General features: G+C 48.3%; 2 long non-coding RNA genes across 5 annotated transcripts; one reads left to right on the top strand and one right to left on the bottom strand.

Annotated features, from left to right (window-relative positions):
• Positions 1 to 71: 71 nt before the first annotated feature.
• On the bottom strand, positions 72 to 7,229 carry LOC134168576 (uncharacterized). Its single transcript, XR_009966592.1, has 2 exons — positions 6,858 to 7,229; positions 72 to 418 (listed from the first exon to the last, which is right to left on the bottom strand). It is a non-coding gene; the product is annotated as an uncharacterized LOC134168576 (long non-coding RNA).
• Positions 7,230 to 14,629: 7,400 nt separating this feature from the next.
• LOC134168575 (uncharacterized) lies at positions 14,630 to 19,339 on the top strand. 4 transcript variants are annotated; one of them, XR_009966590.1, is made up of 4 exons: positions 14,630 to 15,306; positions 15,439 to 15,526; positions 17,705 to 17,779; positions 18,876 to 19,339. It is a non-coding gene; the product is annotated as an uncharacterized LOC134168575 (long non-coding RNA). The 4 variants fall into 4 exon arrangements; XR_009966591.1 differs by having other exon boundaries at positions 17,657 to 17,779; XR_009966589.1 differs by lacking the exon at positions 18,876 to 19,339 and having other exon boundaries at positions 17,705 to 17,985.
• Positions 19,340 to 21,068: the final 1,729 nt, after the last annotated feature.

Genomic DNA, 21,068 nt, shown 5'->3' with positions numbered 1-21,068 from the left:
TGTGATTAAAATATATAAAAAGATTTTTACACAGGCTGCTGTGATTTTTGTGAAATATGAGCTCACTCCTCTAAACAAGATAGCAAGGTTTTATTGAGGGACAAAGTCAATAAAGCAAAAGCAACAGCGCTGGGCACATGACCGTAGCCAGAGGCGCAAGTGATTAGCATTTGTTACAGGTTTATATACTTTCACTATTACATTAGTTACATACATATTCATAATTCCCACGTATGGGCGGGGGATATTATAACTAGCCTCAAGAATTTATTATCATAAGTCTCCTCCTCTTGGTGTCTGCACACTGCTCTGTGGTGATTGTGGGCAGGGGTCTTGAGGATGAGGTAAACAGTCTTCCTCTTGTGAGTAGGGGTCTTCAAGATGAAGTAAGCAGTCTTCCTCACGGTGTACTTTTCACCTCTGGCACAGTTGGACCCCCCAGCAATCACACAACCAGCTATATCTGTAATTATTCTGAGAACTAGCAAAGATTTAAAACAGTGTGACCTTCCTGCAAAATTTGTTGCAGGATGGGCAGACAAGGAGTATCCCAAGCTAGCAGAGCCTTGGGAGGCTCTGTCTCGAAACTAACTGATAAGTAGAAGGAGTGGGGCCACTAAATCCTGTTATCTCACCACAGACTTACAACACAAGCATTGCTCTTTAAAACTAAAGATACTTTAGAAGACTAGTGTGGAACAATTAACTCATGTTTAGTGGGGCCACTACATTCCACAGACTTACAACATAAACATTGTTCTCTTTCTACAACCTAAGTTAAGCTAAAAAAGTACTTTATGTTTTCCAGGCACTAGCTTTCCTTATATCAAGCCCCCCCCCCCCCCCCCCCCCCCCCCCTTTTTTTTTTACCTTTACAAATTCTTTTGCTATGTGACTCTGGTTTGATCAAGAGATCTGAACCTTTTTAACTTGTTGTCTAGTCTTGTGTCTTTAGCGAGTTTTGTTTCTGTTATTGTAAACTCGTACAGTTATATCCACATAACTGCACCTATGATTTGCCAAAGCCAATACATTTATGTGTTTATCACAATTTTAATAATGTCTTTCAACCATGCACTGATGCCCCATCCTGACAGCAAACTTTCTAGCCAATTCCAGCTACTGTCCATTCGCAACTTCTGAACTCCATCCTTTAGGTTTTGAATTGCCTCACGGGCAGACTCAGAATGATCAGGTTCATGTAACACATTCTACCGAAGTGTTTACAACCATGTCCTTGAGCTAATAGCAAAAAATCCATGGCAGCTCTATTTTGAAGGGTAGCGTGTTTGACTGAATCGTTCTCTGTTAACAGACCATTGCTGGGGGTGAAAAACCTCCGGGGCAGAGGCTGGGTTTCCTCCCGCCTCTCACCGGGAGGAGTGGACCCCGCGCCGCCCCGCAGCGCGCATCTTGGCGGGCTCAGCGCGTACCCGCGCCTGCCGGAGCAAAGGCGAGGGGCGGGCGAGTATCACAGCCCTTTGCCTGCGGGCAGGCAATGGGGGGAGCCCGCCGGAGCCTGCTGCTGCCGCCAGGCGAGTGAGTGAGGCCGCGGCAACGGGGAGGTGGAGGCGGCGCGCCCGTGCTCCGCAGCTCCTTGTCCCGCCGCCACCAGGCGCAGCCCCTCGGTCGGAGGGGAGCCGCCGCTGCAGACTCCACTCGGCTACCGCGGGAGCGCCGTTTTCCTCCCCGCCGTCCGGCCCGCGGTTCTCCTCGTGACGGACGGGATGTGGAGCATTCAGGCTGTGGGGCAGGTTCACAGCACCTTGATTTTCTGCTGCTTTTTAAATGTTTTTTCACATATCATGCGGGTCAGGGGGGTAGAGGTGGGGTTCTCTGTCAGGGTCGATTGGTCGGGATCAAAAGGGTCATCTTTGGCTGGCTCATTTGCTGTTGCAGCCTGCCGGCGGATATCTTCCCACAGATCGATATGCGTGGGGGGGTACGTGAGTACCAGCAAAGCTTGTGTCTCATGACAGCCAATGCCAGGGTCAGGCGGGAGTAGATCTGGCTCAGTTTCTGGGTCTACTGGCCATGGGTCGAGAGGATCTGGAGTGTTGTTTATTGGGACAAGAGGGGCTGATGTTGCCGATGCCTCCTGTGCTGCCTCATCAAGTGCCTCATAGACTGAGCGCCATGCGGCCAGCAATTTGGGGGCTGCCATATCATCCCTTGTGGCTGCATCCTAGAGGCAGACCACAATCTTTTCCCATATTCTCTTCTGATAAATATTAGTTGATGTCACCTCAGCAGCATGGGTCGAGACCCATATTAACAAGTCTTTCAGTCTGTCTTTATTTACAGTAATCCCCTTCTTCTCTAGGAATTTTATTAGCACTCTGAACACCGATTTGTGTTCGGGGGATACTGAGTTCCCCATGTTCCCAGCTGCTCACCTCAATCAGAGGTACTATTCAATTGCTGGACAGCTCTTTTGGGGTTTGGCTGGGCTTCCTCACCGATCGCTGAGTCACAGCTCTCCATCAAGTCCCTGCTCGAGTGCCATTTGTGAGGATGGAAGGCAAGGACCCATAGGTAGAGTACAAGCTGGATCGTTTATTACAAGGATTACATGATATTTATATGCTTCCAAGCAATTAGCCAAGCACATCTGTCTCTGCCTTGCAGTTACATTTACAGCTTCGGGCAAAAGGTCTGTCTGATTTTTCTTATCAACATCCTCTATCCAGTTCCAGCATCCTTATTTACTACTGGAGTATCCCTGAAGTGGTGAGCAGAAGGTGGCTTGTGTTTATTTTGAGTAGTTACAGTACCTCCACATGCTTCAATTCATACTGGTGTTCATGTCAGTCAACTTGGAGGGCCAGAACAGCTTCACAAGCTCAGGCCTTGCGACTGCCTTTACCACTGTGGCCACACTGCATGCACAGTCATCCTATAACCTCTCACCCTCCGGGGCTGACAATCACCACTTCTGGGCTCTAAGCCAGAGGTTCTCTGGGCAGGCAGGGCCAAGATATAATTTTCATAGAATCCCAGACTGGTTTAGCTTGGAAGGGACTTAAAGCTCCTCCAGTTCTAAACCCCTGCCACAGGCAGGGACACCTTCCACTAGAGCAGCTTGCTCCAATCCCCTGTGTCCAACCTGGCCTTGAACACTGCCAGGGATGGGGCAGCCACAGCTTCTCTGGGTGCCCTGTGGCACCACCTCAGCACCCTCGCAGGGAAGAGCTTCTGCATAAGAGCTCATCTCAGTCTCCCCTCTGGCAGGTTAAAGCCATTCCCCTTGGTCTGTCCCTACATCCCTTGTCCAAAGCCCCTCTCCAGCTTTCCTGCAGCCCCTTAGGCACTGGAGCTGCTCTAAGGTCTCCCCTTCAGGAGCCTTCTTTTCTCCAGGCTGACCCAGCCCAGCTCTCTCAGCCTGGCTCCAGAGCAGAGCTGCTCCAGCCCTCGCAGCAGCTCCATGGCCTCTTCTGCACTCACTCCAACAGCTCCACGTCCCTCTTGTGCTGTTGCCCCAGAGCTGGACCAGGACTGCCGGGTGTGTCTCCCAAGAGCACAGCAGAGGGGGAGGATCCCCTTCCTGAGCTGCTGCTCACGCTCTGGGAGTGCAGCCTAGGATATGAGGGGGTTCTGGGCTCAAGCGCACACTGAAGCTGGGTCATGGGTAGCTCCCCCTCATCCAACACCTCCAAGTCCTTCTCCTCGGGGCTGCTCCACCCAGTCTCCCCCAGCCTGTGTCTGTGCTTGGGACTGCCCTAACCCAGGACCTTGCAGTTGGCCTTCTTGAGCATGAAGTTCACACAGTCCCACCTCTCCATCTTGTCCAGATCCCTTTGGATCTGATCCCTTCCCTCCAATGTGTCGACTGCACCACACAGCCTGGAGTCATCAACAAAATTGCTGAGGGTGCTTAATCCCCCTGTCCATGTTGACAACAAAAATGTTGAACAGGATCAGCCCCAACACTGACCCCCAAGGAGCATGTCACTGATCTCTACTTGAACATCAACCCATTGACCATAAATCTTGGACCATCCAGCCCATTCCTTATCCACCAAGTAGTCCATCCATCAAATCCATGCCTGTTCATCATATTTGAAAAAACATGGCAGTTGTGCCATGGTGATATCAGGTGAAGCTCCCAACAACTGGATAAAGGGAAATACAACCCGCATTTTCAAGAAGGGGGAAATGGATGACCCAGAAAACTATAGACCAGTCAGTCTCCCCTTAGTGCCTGGAAAAATCTTGGAGCAGATTCTCCTGGAAGGCATGCTAAGGCACATGAAAATCAACAAGGTGCTTGGTGACAACCAACATGTCTTCACTAAGGGGAAATCCTGCCTGACCAATTTGGTGGCCTTCTATGATGGGGCTACAGAACTGATGGACAGGGGTAGAGCAGTTGTTGTCATCTACCTGGACTTGTGCAAAGCGTTCGACACTGTCCCACATGACATCCTTGTCTCTAAATTGGAGAGACATCAATTTGATGGATGGACCACTCGGTAGATAAAGAATTGGCTGGATGGCCACACACAAAGAGTTGTGGTCAATGGCTCAGTGTCCGGCTGGAGATGGGTAATGAGTGGTGTCCCTCAGGGATCAGTGTTGGGACCTTGTTCAACATCTTTGTTGGTGACATGGACAGTGGGGTTGATGCACCCTCAGCAAGTTTGCCAATGACACTAAGTTGTGTGGTTTGGTTGATAGACTGGAGGGAAGGGATGTGATCCAGAGGGACCTCGACACACTTGAGAGGTGGCCAGTGCCAACCTCATGAAGTTCAACAAGCCAAGTGCAAGGTCCTACACCTGGGTTGGGGCAATCCCAGGCACAGCTACAGGTTGGGCAGGAAAAAGATTCAGAGCAGCCCTGTGGAGAAGGATCTGGGGGTGTTGGTCAATGAGAAACTGAACATGGGCCGGCTTCAGTGTGTACTTGCAGCCCGGGAACCAACTGTTTCCTGGGCTGCATCAAAAGGAGCATGACCAGCAGGTCGAAGGAGGTGATCCTGCCCCTCTACTCTGCTCGTATGAGACCCCATGCGCAGCACTGTGTGCAGTTCTGGTGTCCTCAACACAAGAAGGACATGGAGCTGTTGGAGCAAGTCCAGAAGAGGCCACGAGGATAATCAGGGGCTGAGCACCTTCCGTATGAAGCCTGGCTGAGAAAGTTGGGGCTGCAAACATCCAGCCCCTTCTGCTAAGCCCAAGGTGCCAGCAGGACAGAAAGCTGGTGCTTGGCGATGTTTTGGCAGAGGAACAAGTGAGTAGAGGATGGGGGAGTCCTCTGGAGAAAGGGGGGTAACAGCTTGATTTGGGGCTGATTCTCCCAAAAAGACCTTTCCATGACAGGCTGTGCTTGTGCAGCCGGAGCCTCTGTGGTGGCCTCAAAATATACCCAAACCCCTGATTCTGAGTCTAAAAGGATTGAGGCAGGGGAGGGTGCCTGAGAGGGGGAATACCCCCACAAAACTCGGTACAGCAGGTTTGGGGGCTGTGTCGTGCGGCGCCGGGCGCAGCTCCGTGCTGCCATCTTGTGTCTAGAATTCGGTACTGCAGGTGGTGGTGATGGGGGTGCGTGCACTGAGCCGGGAGCAGCTCGCTGCTGCCATCTGTGTCCGGAGTTTGGTACTGCAGACCGTACTCCGCGCATGAGCCACGGCGCTCCCTTTGTCTCCGTGGCTGTTGGCCAGAAGTGGTCGTGGTAGCGTTCCGGTCCGTGCCGCGTGGTCGCCGCCGCCTCCCGGTGAGCAGTCGCCGCCGCTGCAGCCGCTCCACGTTCAGGTGTCGGGGCGTGCGCGGTGGAACACCGGGGTGCTCGTGGCCGCAGCCCGGTGTTCGCGCGCCGGTTCTGTTCCCTCCGGCGGGCCTTTTCGGTGTGCCCCATACGCAGCGCCCGGGCGCAGCAATGGCGGCGGGCAGGGTCCGGGTCCGGGTCCCGGCAGCAGCAGGTGAGATCCGACTCCAGCGGGGGTGCGGGGTTAGCGGGGACCGTCCCTTGGGCCGGCGAAGAGGGGCGTCTCCTGCCCGCTGGCCGCCCGGCGCGGAAACTTCCCAGCGCCCGGTGCAGTAGGGTTGCGGTCTGCCGGAGGCGATCCGGGTCAGGAGCCCATAGCGCGCTTGATTCTGCTTTCATCTCCCTTGATGAATCTCTGGCGCCTCGGAGGCTCCTGGCCCGGCATCCTGCGCCCTGCCACTGTGCTTGTCTCTCTGCCTTTGCCTTGGTTTCAGCTGCAGCAGAGTTAATTCTCTTCCTAGGATCTGGTGCAGCGCTGTGTTTCACCTTTCCTCTGAGAATAACGCTGGTAACGCACCGATGTTTCAGTTGTTGCTCCGTCCCGCTTATCCCGGTGTGAAATACGAGCTCACTCCTCTAATAGAGATAACAGGGTTTTATTGTGGCACAAAGTCAATAAAGCCAGAGTAACAGCGCTGGGCTGACCGTAGCCAGAGGCGCACTGATTAGCAATTGTTACAGGTTTATACGCTTTCACTATTGTATTAGTCATATACATAATCATAATTTCCGCGTATAAGTGGGGAATATTATAACTAGCTCCAGGAACTTACTTGCCCAGGGAGGTTGTGAATACTTCATCCCTGGCAGCGTTCAGGGCCAGGTTGGACGAAGCCTTAGGTGGCATGGTTTAGTGTGAGGTGTCCCTGCCCATGGCAGGGGGTTGGAACTAGATGATCTTAAGGTCCTTTCCAACCCTAACTATTCTGTGATTCTGTGATTATCATAAGACTCCTCCTCTTGGCATCTGTGCACTGCATTCCGGTGATTGTGGGCAGGGGTCTTGAGGATGAAGTGAGCAGTCTTCCTCATGCAGGCACGGGTCTTCAATATGAAGTAAGCAGTCTTCCTCACGGTGGTGCACTTTTCACCTTTGGCATAGTTGGATGCCCCAGTAATCACACAACTAGCTGAAACCAGCCAGATCCATAATTTTTCTGATAGCTGGCAAAGATTTAGAACAGTGTGACCTTCCTGCAGAATTTATTGCAGGATGGGCAGACAAGGAGTATCCAAAGCTAGCAGATGTTCGGGAGGCTCTGTCTCTTAACTGTAAGTAGAAGGATGGTGTGAAATAATTTACTCATGTTTAGTGAGGCTGCTAAATAATCACAGACTTACAACATAAACACTGTTCTTTATCTTCGACCTAAGTTAAGCTAAAAGTACTTTAACCCTATGTTTTCCAGGCACTAGCTTTCCTCATATCAAGCGTGCTCCCCCCCCCCCCCCTTTCTTTTACCTTTACAAATTCTTTTGCTCTTCTTTTGCTGAAGAGTTCTGGCTATTTTCAACTTGTTGTCTAATCTTGTGTCTTCAGCAAGCTTTGTGAACAGTTATAAACAGTTATATCCACATAGGAACACCTATGATGTGTGAAAGCCAATACATTTGTGTTTATCACACATTTTGGTCCCTCCTCCTCTGCCGGTGAGGAGGGGCACAAGTAGCTTGGGGGGGAGCAGAGACCGGACGCCGAACCTGAGCTAGCCAAAGGAGTATTCCCTACATACCAGAGCAGATCGTGCTCGGTTCTGAGGGGAGTAAAGAAAGTGGGGGAGTCACCCGAAGGTCCTTAATTCACACTGCATCATTGTGAAATACCAGCTCACTCCTCTAAACAAGATAGCAAGGTTTTATTGAGGGACAAAGTCAATAAAGCAAAAGCAACAGCGCTGGGCACATGACCGTAGCCAGAGGCGCAAGTGATTAGCATTTGTTAAAGGTTTATATACTTTCACTATTACATTAGTTACATACATAGTCATAATTCCCACATATAGGCGGGGGATATTATAACGAGCCTCAAGAATTTATTATTGTAAGTCTCCTCCTCTTGGTGTCTGTACACTGCTCTGCGGTGACTGTGAGTAGGGGTCTTGAGGATGAGGTAAACAGTCTTCCTCTTGTGAGTAGGGGTCTTCAAGATGAAGTAAGCAGTCTTCCTCACAGTGTACTTTTCACCTTTGGCACAGTTGGACCCCCCAGCAATCACACAACCAGCTATATCTAATTATTCTGAGAACTAGCAAAGATTTAAAACAGTGTGACCTTCCTGCAAAATTTATTGTAGGATGGGCAGACAAGGAGTATCCCAAGCTAGCAGATGCTTGGGAGGCTCTGTCTCTAAACTAACTGATAAGTAGAAGGATGGTGTGAAATAACTCGTTCATGTTTAGTGGGGCCACTAAATCCTGTTATCTCACCACAGACTTACAACACAAGCATTGCTCTTTAAAACTAAAGATACTTTAGAAGACTAGTGTGGAACAATTAACTCATGTTTAGTGGGGCCACTACATTCCACAGACTTACAACATAAACATTGTTCTCTTTCTACAACCTAAGTTAAGCTAAAAAAGTACTTTATGTTTTCCAGGCACTAGCTTTCCTTATATCAAGCCCCCCCCTTCTTTTTTTTTGCCTTTACAAATTCTTTTGCTATGTGACTCTGGTTTGATCAAGAGATCTGAACCTTTTTAACTTGTTGTCTAGTCTTGTGTCTTTAGCGAGTTTTGTTTCTGTTATTGTAAACTCATACAGTTATATCCACATAACGACATCTATGATTTGCAAAAGCCAGTACATTTATGTGTTTATCACAATCTTCATTCATAGGGAAAGGGACGAAGATGGAAATACCCGTTTAGAAACTAGCCAATGAATTCCCTGTTCCTCACTTCCATTCTAAGATTGCAGTTATTTTGGAAATGAGGCTGTTCACCATAGCCTTTAAAATGCTGAAGGATCTGGAGACTGAAATTCTCTCTTCATGAAATCAGTGAGATCTGCAGCAGGGGCAGCGCTCATTGCCCTCCTTTTGTTCTGCAAATAGACCTTGGTGTGTTGTGCCTTGGTAGATCCCAGCTAATCACAGCTTTTCTGTTGACACTGGCAGCAGGGATTTCAGTTGCTGCTGCTGCTCTCCTGGACACCTGCCTTGCTACAATAAAGTCATTAGGTTTCTTCATAAACGCTTCCTATTCTAGATACAGAGACAGTGTTGTGAGGGAGCTGATCCAGAATTTCATCTGTGTTGCAAGGTGCCTGTAGCAGGAGATGCATTGAGTTACCAGAGTGGGTTTCTTTAGGGCTTCTCTATTTTATGCGAAGTCATTTCAAGTCTCAGTCTGTTGAGAGCGGGCAGAATCTTTATTTGCTCTGCTGCTGATTTGCTCTGATCATCGAGGTGAAGGCTTTAGATCTAGGAGCAGTTGATCTGAGGCTTGTTCACCTGATTTTATGCCATCTAAAAATTATGCTGCCTAAAAACTAAACGGACTGTATCGCATTAAAACTCTACAAATGCACTTTAAATCTTTGTTTGTTTAATGTATGAGATAGCTGTGGATGGCCTAGTACGCAGGCTATGCATACAGCACCCTACAGTACAAAATATATATGACCTTATTGGTCTCTCTGTGCAGCTGAAAATGAGTGTGGTGTCACAGGAGGTTATTTGAGGATGAATTGAAAATGTTCCAGGACTTGTTTCTGGGGAAGTCTCTCATTCGCAGGTTGTCCTGGTGCTCTGTGGACAGGCTCTAGGCCGTGTGTTGTCTGTGCAGGTGTCCAGCAGGCTTTGTGCTTCGTCACGGAGTCGTGTCCTGCACTGAGGTGACTCTTAGTTCCTACTGTAGCTCAAGCACAGGCCCTTGCTAATGGCTGCAGTTGCTGTGAGTGCTGGTTTTTGTACATGTGTTTTTTTTTTTGCAGGGGATTGTCTCTTCTGGGAAACGCTTGCGTGGGATTTCTATATTTAAAAAAATACACAACTGTTTTGTTTTCCCCATTGCTTGCCTGTGATGAGCAGGAAGGAGAAGAGATGGGTGAAGAAGAGAAGGGGGAAGAAGCAAGTCCAGAAAAGCAGTGCAGAAGATACCAGTGAAGAGCAGGGAGAAGGGAAGCAGCAGTCTCCAGGTCAGGCAGAAGCTGCCCCTCCCAGAGCAGAATCCCAGAAAAAGGAAGAAGGCGAGATGCTGGAGTCTCGGATGAGCATCCCGCTGAGGGAATGGGTCTTGAATTTTGGTGTCTGAGAAGTTGAATGGTGAGAAATGGTCTCTAGGTTCAGGCAGGCCTCGGTCAGACACAGCAGTGAAGCAGGTATTTATTTAACGCGTTTGTGCGAAAATGAGTGTCCTGGCAAGTAGGCACACAGAGCAAAACCAGAACTTTGATTTGTTTTTTCCTATCCTGTATGCAAGCTCCCTCCCTTTTCCCAAGTTTTCCCGTTGGGTGTGGACTCCAAGGTTTACAGCGTATCTGACATGTATAATCTATGTGCTAACTGTCCCGCCTCTGGTCACACCTTCCCTTATTCTTTTTTTGTACACCCCTGTAAGCGGCAGGAGAAGCAGACAGGCCAACCCAATATGGGTGATAAGCAACTTCTACTTTATTTGTGACGCAGTTCACACATATATAGGAGTGGTATTCAGCCACTCCTTCTTGGCACAACAGTATTGGTTAGCCCCCCACAGCTTCCTCCACATTCTCCTCCCAGGTCCGGTCTCCGGCCACCTGTGGGGGCCACCCCCTGCCTTGCTTGCACAGTCCTCCAGAACTCTATGGTCCTGCTCTTAGAGTCATTCTGCAACAATTCCCCCCTTTTTCTTTGTGCAAGCGAGGCATTATGGATTATTCTGTTCGCCTGTTTTATCACACAACTATAAACAAGTCTAATAGCTATGATGATTAACCTAATCAATGATACATAAGTGCAATACTTTTAAACAGTGTTTGACTCAACCTGTAATGCCCCGTGAAAACAACCATCTAATTATTCTTAGAATACTGCTCATTTACTACTGCTGGGTAAGCTGAGCCAGGGTTCTCAGCTGTGCGTACATCGAATTAGCATAATCAGAGACTCATACAACACATTCCAACAAACTCCTCTGATCCATGTCCCTGTTCCAACAGCAAAAGGTTCTACAGTGTTGCATGTCTCACAGAGTCAACATTAAAACAAATCAGGAATTGCCTTCGATGTAGAATTGTCTGCTTAGCAACTCAGCAACCCAGTCTGCTTAGTTGAGCCAAGGCCCCGGCTGAAGCACTCTACAGTGATTTGGCATATTATGATTGGATACATGTTTTGAAGACCCTTAGTGACTAACATATAATTGGTTAAACACAGGTGTGAGAACTCAACCTTGAAAGCTTGGCAACAGTCCACAGTTCTCATTAACTTGGTGAATTCCAGCCTCTTATCTTGCTTGCTTAAGCTTCTTCAGGCCTCTCATGGCCTTGCTGTATCTTTCAGGACTATTCAAAGTTTATGTACCAATTATGCGTTCTCCCCTGAGAACACTGTCTCCACATCTTCCCCCTTTATGTTTTATATATGGTTTGGGTGACCCTACTTGAGCAGGGGATCTGGGCTAGATTATATCCCTAACATATGCCAACTAGAGGCTGCCTGGGCTTGCCCCCTTTTTCTGCTGTATGGCTCTCTGATAACAGGCTGTATAGCTCTCTGATCCTTCACATCAAGGTCTGGCATGGCATGTGTCCCCACCGCTGCACGCCTGCTGGGTTGCAGCCAACAAAGGAGCTAAAGGTTCTTCTTGGTGGCAAACACAGAAGCCAATACAGTCTTGCCCTTGATTGTGGTAGCAGGCATTTGGTCAGCCTCAGTCCTTGCACCTTGTTGTCAATGCACAGTTTCACCTGCTTCATCCAGTAACAAGTCGCTACTACAGCAAAGCACACACAAATTTACATTAGCAGAGTAACTATTACAGGGTGCAGCAGCATGTTGAAGATGCTGATGGCAGTGAAGGACTAGCCAAAGAAGTTCCTTACCAGTGGAATTCTCCCCCCCTCTTAATTTGTTCCATCACCTGCTTTATAACACTACCATTGTATTAAATTTTTTCTAGCTTTTGCCTTAGCATTTTCTAGCAGCTACTGCAAATTTCCATACTCTAACATCTCTTTTACAAGTGACAAATCTATACAATACAAGGTGCAGTTTCTTATTAGCAACTAGCTAGTAAATACAGGTGGTTTTATACACAAAATCACAACCTCTAATAATAGCTATTCTACAAGCACACATATTCAGGATGTTACTTTTCAGTTGCCCCCAAGTGATGTTTTGCAGTTATTTGTTCTTTCTCTTCCTCTGTCTCATTCTGCTTGGGGTAATCACGGTCAGCTCCTGTAGCTGAGGCATCAGGTTTATCCATTCGTCTGTCCAGCTCATGGCAAGGCTTGACAAACTTTGCAGGCAGTCACCATGGACCTGTAGGCAGGAGGACACAAATATACCCCCTCCCCCAGGTTATCAGTTCTTCAGTTCTTGGGAAGTAGACAGGTTAGGTTAAGTGCAGCATCATTACTCTCTCCCCCCCCCCTTTTTTTTTTTTTTTTTAAGTCCCTGCAAAAGCCATCATTACTCCCACTACAGTCCCACGTACAGAACGTGGCACAAGGACCCTGTGGAGACTAACAGCAAACCAGCTCCGAGAAGCATCATTGCAGTGGGAGGTGGCAGGCTCAACCTTAGCGGGCGTCCCCGCAGAGGCTCTGCCTCCCCCACATCGTATGAGGCTTGGGCTTTTATACTGACCAAAATGCACACTCATTCCGACACAGGTGGCCAGCCTGTGCTGGAAGAAGTGGCCAGCAGTATCTACAGAGGTCTCCAAGGGTTGACAGAAACCTGGACATACTTGTATTTACCAACTTCTAGTACATGAGTATCACAGAGAAACTGTATGGGCTCCCCCTGTCAATTGCAAGAAAAAATCATAACATATACAGCTTGAGTATAAGAGGATTTTAACGCATACGTGGTCACTGTTTGTCAGGCCTCCTTAACTATTTTGAGATCAAGAGCTTCCCACTCCTTAGCCCCCTGCTGTGTAGTAAACACAGGATATGCAGAGATGCCCATTGCAGAAAATTCACCAGTAATGATCACATCTTTGGTTACCCATTGTTACAACTGAGCGTCTCCAGGGCCAGTGAGTCTGAGCAGACCGACCCGGGAGACGAAGAGTCAGGGTCTGGAAGCAGAGGATGTAATTCTAAATCGGATTCAGGGGATTCGGGGGCTGATCCTGTGCCAAACACGGGGTCTTCGTTGCTCGCAGCTGTGTCTTTCTTATCAGATGTATCTCGTTTGCTATGTAGCCATCTGCAGACCTGGCTCCTCCGTGACTGAGTTAAATTTTTTTTTTTTTTTTTTTTTCCACTCTAGGCATAGTGGGTTGGAGAGGCTTGCGGTTCCTTTAAATCTCCTGCTAGCGCATGATCCCTATTTTCTACTGCGTGCTTCAAAATGGCGCCGCAATCGATCCAGCGCTGAGGCACCGCCCTCTTTCTTTCGGATTTCTCGACATTTATCATGCGTATACCTTCTAATATACTTTCTCTGTCCTTTTCAAAGTCCCTACTTTCGGAACTGGGGTGGTGGGGGAGCAGGGGGTTACACCTCCTCCGTGGCACCTTCTGATGGAGGGGGAGAAAAGGAAGGGGGGGGTGGGTGGGGTGGGAAACCCTGTGCTCCCGCGAGTTGGGGGAAATGAGTTGTAATCTTCCCCCGGTTTCAACCGACCGGGGACGTCTGTTCCTAGCTTCTCCGTTGCTACCGTGGCAGTTTTCTTTTCTGCCTTGTATCTTTTTATACAGTTCATTACTTCCCTCCGTGGTTTACCGAGTTTCTTTGCCTTTTTATAATCATTAAGCACTGAGTCAAATAGTTCATCACCAAACTTTCGCCACTCATTCTCCTCAAATATTGTATTAGGATCTGCAAAAAATCCCTTAGCCTTCCGTACAGCCACTAGACCTGCTAGTTGCTTTAAGAGTCTCAGGCTCAATTCCCCGCTTTTATAAAAAGCACTGTAAAAAGTTCAGGGCTCAGTTCCCCGCTTTTATAAAAAGCACTGTAATAAGTCCAGGGCTACCTCTTGGTCTATTTTCATGGCCAGCCTTTTCCGGATCGTCTTCTTCTGGGTCGTCCTGTAACCTTGGTCTCCGGATCCGCCTCCCGACGCAGCGGATTCCTTTCAGTTAGTCCAAGCACCCGGGTCCGTCACGCCACCGCAGCAGCATTGCCCGCGCTTCCCGGCCGCTGCCGCCGGCGCCACTCACTCGCCGTTCCGGGTCCCCGTCGACCGGGTCCCTGTATCCGGGTCCCTGCTAGTCGGGGCCCTGTATCCGGGTCTCCGCTAGTCGGGGCCCTGTATTCCGGGTCCCCGCTAACTGGGGCCCTGTGTCCCGGGTCCCTGCTAGTCGGGGCCCTGTAATCTGGGTCCCCGCTAGTCGGGGCCCTGTAATCTGGGTCCCCAGCGACCGGGGCCCTGTAATCCGGGTCCCCAGCGACCAGGGCCCTGTAGTCCGGGTCCCTGTTCGGGCGCCATTTGTAAGCGGCGAGGAGAAGCAGACAGGCCAACCCAATATGGGTGATAAGCAACTTCTACTTTATTTGTGACGCAGTTCACACATATATAGGAGTGGTATTCAGCCACTCCTTCTTGGCACAACAGTATTGGTTAGCCCCCCACAGCTTCCTCCACATTCTCCTCCCAGGTCCGGTCTCCGGCTACCTGTGGGGGCCACCCCCTGCCTTGCTTGCACAGTCCTCCAGAACTCTATGGTCCTGCTCTTAGAGTCATTCTGCAACACACCCCTTCCTCTTATTTATCTCCTTTTATGGTTCAATTTCATAACTCTCTGGCAGACATGTGATACCCCAAATTACTGTTTAACTACAGAACCAGTTTGCACCAGCTAAGTTTCATAGGTTGTACAAAGATAGCATTCTTTTTAACCACAGAGTGTGTCTGTCACCCAAAGATGACATTGTCTTTAACCACAGAGCGTGTCTGTTTAAGTCATCATATTTGAAACCCTTTGTTTCATTTCCTTAGTAACTTAGCCCCAGCCCCACTATTGCAGAGTCTTAATATTGCAAAGCCCCATCCCTGATATTGTGAAAACAACACTGTTTCTCTCACAGAGTTTCCGCAGGTGAACTCTTCTTTCCCTGTTTGTCCCCTGCCCTGAGAAAAAATCTGGAAAACCTGCAAATCTGTTCCCCTGCCTGACAATGTATTTTTTCTGTTACAGGATCCAAAAGGAAATAGAGAAAATGCAAAAGAGGAAGAACTATCCAAAAGTTCCAGTGACAGCACAGTTACCGAAACAGAGGAAGGGAAGAATATCAAAGCACCCAAGAAGCAGAAGCTTGCCCATGAAATCCCTGTGGAACTGGGTGTAAACGATGTGCCCTACCTGCTGGAGGACGAAGTGAAGAGCTTGATGAAAAAGGATGTTTGAAATGGCTCTGCTGGGTTAAAGCTCCAGGTAGAGGAAGTGAATTGCTTTGGAATGGTGGTGGATCATGTAGCGCTGCTGTCATCAGAAGCTTATGTATATGATGTGCTGCTCAGCTAAAGGCACTTGCTACCTTTGATTACTGTTCTTTTTGCATGCTAGACTCCAAGACTTGACGATCCAAGATCTAGAGAAACAAGAAAGATAGAACTCGGCCAATAGCTTGGAGTCATTCATCTTTGGGACCCAGGTAAGAGAAGGATATCAAGAAATTAGAAGACCAGGAGAGCAGGTAGAAGTGTCTTGTCATGGTTTAAGCCTAGCCGGTAACTCAGAACCTAGCAGCCACTTGCTCACTCCACCCCCTTCTTTCTACCCCTGCTCCTAGAGGAATGGGGAGGAGAATGGAAAGAATGTAACTCCCACGGGTTGAGATAAGAACAGTCTAGTAACCAAGGTATAACAGAAACCACTACTGCTACCACCAGTAATAATAATGATAAGGGAAATAAAAAGGGGAGAGAATACAATTGCTCGCCACCCACTGACCGATACCCAGCCAAACTGGAGCAGCAATCTCGCCCTTCTGGGTAACTGCGCCCAGTTTCTATCCTGGGCATGATGTGCTGCGATATGGAATACCCCTTTGGCTAGTTTGACAGGTCAGGTGTCTGTGGAGGCAGTGTTCTCACAGGAGAATGGATAATTGGTACATAAACTCTGAATAATCCTGAAAGATACAGCAAGGCCATGAGAGGCCTGAGGAAGCCTAAACAAGCAAGATAAGAAGAAGCTGGAATTCACTGAGTTAATGAGAACTGTGGACTGTTGGCAAGCTTTCGAGGTCAAGTTCTCACACCTGTGCTTAACCAATTATATGTTAGTCACTAAGGGTCTTCAAGACATGTATCCAGTCATAATATGCCAAATCACTGTAAGTGCATGTAAGAAACAGTATTTAAGGGATTAAGGCTTTGTAATAAATGGCTTTTGTCTGATCATATTGATCTCTGACTGAGTCCATATATTTTCTGCGGCAGGTGTCCTGTCTCTGCTTCCTTCTGGCTTCCCCCTCCTCACTGGTAGAGCATGAGTCTGAAAAGTCCTTGATCAGAGTAAGCATTACTCAGCAAGAGCTAAAAACATCGGTGACTTATCAGCACTCTTCCCAGACTGAAGTATTAGGTTATTGCCTGCTGACGACACTGCCAAACTTGTCTGGTTACTGCTGAGCTCATCTGGTTTCATGAAAGTTCCTTGTTTGTTGGGGTGATAATCGGAGGGAAGTCAGGGTCAGTTGATGGTGATCTGAGGACAGTTCTGCTGTTGCTGCTGGCTTTTCCCATGACTTTTATTATCTGCTGATGATCATGACAGCCCATATCTTTTCTTCAAAGCCCAGAATGGCAGAGATGGGCATCTAGCTCATGGGCTATAGAAGTGTTACATAGCAGGCAACAGCAGATAATTGAGTCCATTGGCTGTTTTCTCCCAAAATTAAATCCCCTTGAGGTACACACCAGACTTCCCAGTCTTCCCGCATTACCCACCAAGTATTTCCGGGTCCCTGAGCAAAAGCAATCCCACTGGTAGGTTTGCCTTTACGTGAAGCAGGAATAACCCAGGCTGTCTTCCCCAACAGATTCTTCATGTGGACCACAGGAATGTTACGCCTCTCTATGTAAAAGTTCTGATTGGGGTGGGCCAGCCCTGTTGGCAGATCCCCAGGTGTGACCAACCAGGTGGCTTTTGGTAAATGTGTATCCCAGTGTTTGAAAGTCCCACCATCCATTGCTCTCAAGTGTAGTTTTTAATGGCCCGTTGTACCATTGTAACTTGTGCAGATTGGCTGATCTGAATGCAGAAGAGTTGCTTGGGCTGGGGGGATATGATTTGAAGAGCCCAGCTTTCATCTTTCAGTCATTTTTCTACTACCTCTAGGCTTGCTAAGCCCACGGGGACTTGATAGAAATGTAAGACTTTTGCCAAGTGTGTCTAACATGTTAAGTTTTACGTTCACAGTATCTTTTCTGTGTGCCTACCCAGGTGTTGTGGAATGCTTGCACTCAGGCTATGAAGAAGATACAGCTTCTCAAGAACCATTGCTGTGCAGTTAAGTGCATGTGAAGTTACTGTGGTTACAGCTTTTCCGTCACATACCTGGTGTGCATGTGTCTGTATACTTGCTGTGTTGCCATCATGCTCCTGGTAACATTGGGAGCAGGAGCTCAGATGTGGGAAGGTGAGTGAAGATCTCCTGGCCAGTGCAGTCAGCACTCCAGGAGTCTACGTTCCAGCCCGGTTTCAAGGGGGTGATGGGTGGTTTTATGCTTCCACGCTCAGTGGTATTTGATGGGAGCGCTTGTTCTGTTCTTTGCAGGAGAAGCTTCACGAGGAGGAGCATTGTTTTTTCTCCTCAGGGGAGCAGAGAGAAGACATTTCCAGAAAGCTTAGCAAGGCTTCCCGTTGGATGGAGGAGGAGGGCTCTGCAGCTGGAACTAAGGTACTGCTGTGGGTGTTCAGGATACCAGGCACTGTCCCTGACATGGAAATGACCACACAGACTGACTGAGGATGGAACCACCACAATCCTTTGTAATCTGGTTTTTGCAAGTCTCTTGCTTCCCCAGTGCATTTTGCACAGAATAGAACGCAAAGTTCTTGCAGCCATGGATGAGCAGTTTCAGCAGCAACTGCTGAAGTAACTCCGTCTCTCTTTCTCTGCCTGCTGCCTGTCCCCTCATTCCTTGCTATGCCTCTCCATCCAGCTAGCTCTTTTTCCCTTTCTCTCCTCTTCTGTCCTGCTCCCTGGCCCATTTTCTTTCTTCCTCTGTTTCTGTCCTCTGGCCAATTTCTGGTTTTAGATGTTTTTCCTTCTTGGTCATTTCTTACAGATCTGACCCTTTCTTTATTTCTTAATCCCTTTGTTCTCTTCCCTCTCTTCTTTATCTTGCTCTGTCCCCACGTCCTGTGCTCCACTACTGCCCTCATCTCTCCCTTCTTCTCTCCTTCCCCACCCACGCTCCAACATGTTTATGCCCTGGTCCTGCACCCTCCATTTTCTTGCTCCATTTCTCTTTCACTAACTGTACCAGAGATGGTGCAAAATACTTTTTTCTTCTGCTTATTTGTAGCCTTCATAAAAAAAGGAAGCTTTAGACTCTTGTTGTTTTTTAAGCCCAGCTGGTAACTCAGAACCACGCAACTGCTTGTTCATCCCCCCCCTGCTTCTTTCTAGAGGGATGGGAAGGAGAATCAAAAGAATGTAACTGCCATAGGCTGAGATAAGAACAGTCTGGTAACTAAGGTGTAACACAAAACCAGTACTGCTACCACCAATAATAATAATGATGATAAGGGAAATAACAAGGGGAGAGAAATGGAACTAAAAGAGGAAGAGGAAAGGAATAAACACAAGTGATGCACAGTTCAACTGCTGAGCACCCGCCAGCCAATACCCAGCCCAACCCGAGCAGCTATCTGGGCCTTCCATGTAACTCCCCCCTGTTTTTATCCTGGGCATGATGTATGGAATGCTGTAGTATGGAATGCCTCTCTGGCTAGTTTGGATCACGTGTCCTGTCTCCGCTTCCTCACAGCTTCCTGTGCCCCTCCTCACTGGCAGAGCATGAGACTGAAAAGTCCTTTATCAGAGTAAACATTACTTAGCAACTACTAAAACCATCGGTGTTATCAGTGTTCTCAGACTAAAGTTGAAAACACAGCACTGCACCAGGTACTAAGGAGAAAAATGACTGCTACTGCTGAAACCAGGGCAGGAGCCCACCCAGCTTGATGATAAAGGTTTTGGGGTACATTTTCCCTCTCCCAGCTAGATGTCAACTGCCACCATGGTCACCCTTTCTTTTGCCATGGAAGGACAAAACAGAAGAATCCGAATCCATGATCTGTGACACAAGGTATGTCTGTGATGCATGTCTGCGTTTTTCCTGCGGTGCTTGTAGTATGGGATTTAAAGATGACATAAAGAAGGTGCCCGCTCTCTTTCTCTGTTTTTTTCTATGAAAGATTTAAAGACAAATACTCAACATAAGGCCCATTGCGGAGCTGTTACGGCTATGCAAAGCTTTAGTTTTCCTGAAAGAAGTGTCTGTGTGGTTAACTGTTAAATGATAGTGAGAAAATAGTTTTTGCAACAAAAGAGGAAAAAACCTGTATGTAAGAGTTCAACTGTTCAGAAGAAACAGACTTTATTTTTTACTGTAAAACCGTTTTTTTGTTTCATTGGTAGGTTTTTGATTGTGTGTTTTTTTTTCTCTTTTTTATAACATAGAAATACAATTTGGGATTTCTGTTTTCTGTTTTTCGGGTGACTTGTTGCAGACGTTTCATGATGCTCAACACACTGTGGTGCCTCAAAAATACTCCAGACCCCCAGATTCTGGGTCTGCAAGGCGATGTGGGGAGAGGGGATTTGCAGAATTTTTGGGGGAGAAAAACATGCTGTTTGGGATTTTTTTGGTAGTGCTGCTGCCACCCTCTGTCCAAACCGTAGTACTGGAGGTAGTGCTGGGCGCGGCGGACAATGAGAACATGGCGGGGGGGGGGGGTGGTGGTGGGGGGGGGGGGGTGGGTGTTTGTGTATGTATGTGTGTGTGTGTGCGTGCGTGCGTGCGTGCGTGTGTGTGTGTGTGTGTGTGTGTGTGTGTGTGTGTGTGTGTGTCGGGAGTGATTGACGCGAGCGGTGGCCAATGACGGCTGCGGGGCGTGGTGGCCAATGGCAGCGCGGGAGTGTCGTTTCGGGAGGGATTGACGAGCGCCGCGGCAACTGGCGGGTTGGGGGTGTTGTCCCTCTAATGTCTTTCAGGCAGAGCCCCCCCTCCTTTTTCTTGGGGATCTGTGTGAACGGCAGTTATGATAGGAACGAAGTAACGAGCTGCACCTGGGGGCAAAAGGGTTGTGATTTTAATCTTGCACCCCAGAACTGCTTGCTGATGCCATTCTGTGTCCCCCACAGAGACCGATAGACACATCCCCTCCCTAGTCCTATAGAGCCCTATGAACACATAAAATATGTCCCACAGCTTTTATTGACACGTGCCATCATGATGTCACCAGGATGGTAATGACAGCATCAGCCATGACATGGCTCCCATTATGGCCCCCAGGTGCCCCATAAGGCCCCCACTATCCATCTGCAACCCATCAGTACCACACCACCAATAGATTTTTTTTTTTTAATTCACTTTCATTTTTTTTTTTTTTAACCTTTCATTTGCTTTTATTCAAGTTTTATTCAGGCTTGTTCACTTTTATTCACTTTTCTTCAGATCTGATTTAGTCACTTTTACTAACTTTTTTTTTTTAAATACCCGATGGCCACCCAGAGCAACCTATGGACACCCCACAGAGCCCCATAGACCTCAGTAGAGCCCCTATAGGCTCCCCCCTCCCCGGCTCATAGACTCTGTATAAACATGCAGTAGAGTTCCAGAGCAACCCATAGACACGCAATAGTGACTTATAAGAGACCCACAGTCACCACACAGTGACCCATAGACACCCCCTAGCCATCCACAGCACCCCATGGAAACCCCAAGAGGCCCCATAAAGCGCCATAGGCTCCCTCTTGAATCCCCTGTAGGGCACCCCCCAGCCTCATAGACAACCTATAGACATGCCATAGAGACCCACAGTAACTGATGGACACTCCATAGCGATTCATAAGACACCCATAGTAACCCACAGATCCCCATAATGACCCACAGTGACCCATAGATACCCCATGGACATACAGTAGTGACCTGTATATGCCCCATAGAAATGCATGG

This window comes from Pezoporus occidentalis, unplaced genomic scaffold, assembly GCF_034315485.1.
Source record: "Pezoporus occidentalis ecotype Australia unplaced genomic scaffold, CSIRO_AGI_Poc_V1 ctg316, whole genome shotgun sequence".
Classification (NCBI taxonomy): domain Eukaryota; kingdom Metazoa; phylum Chordata; class Aves; order Psittaciformes; family Psittacidae; genus Pezoporus; species Pezoporus occidentalis.
The sequence above is the reverse complement of the archived record's forward strand: the minus strand, read 5'-3'. Positions and strand labels throughout refer to the sequence as shown.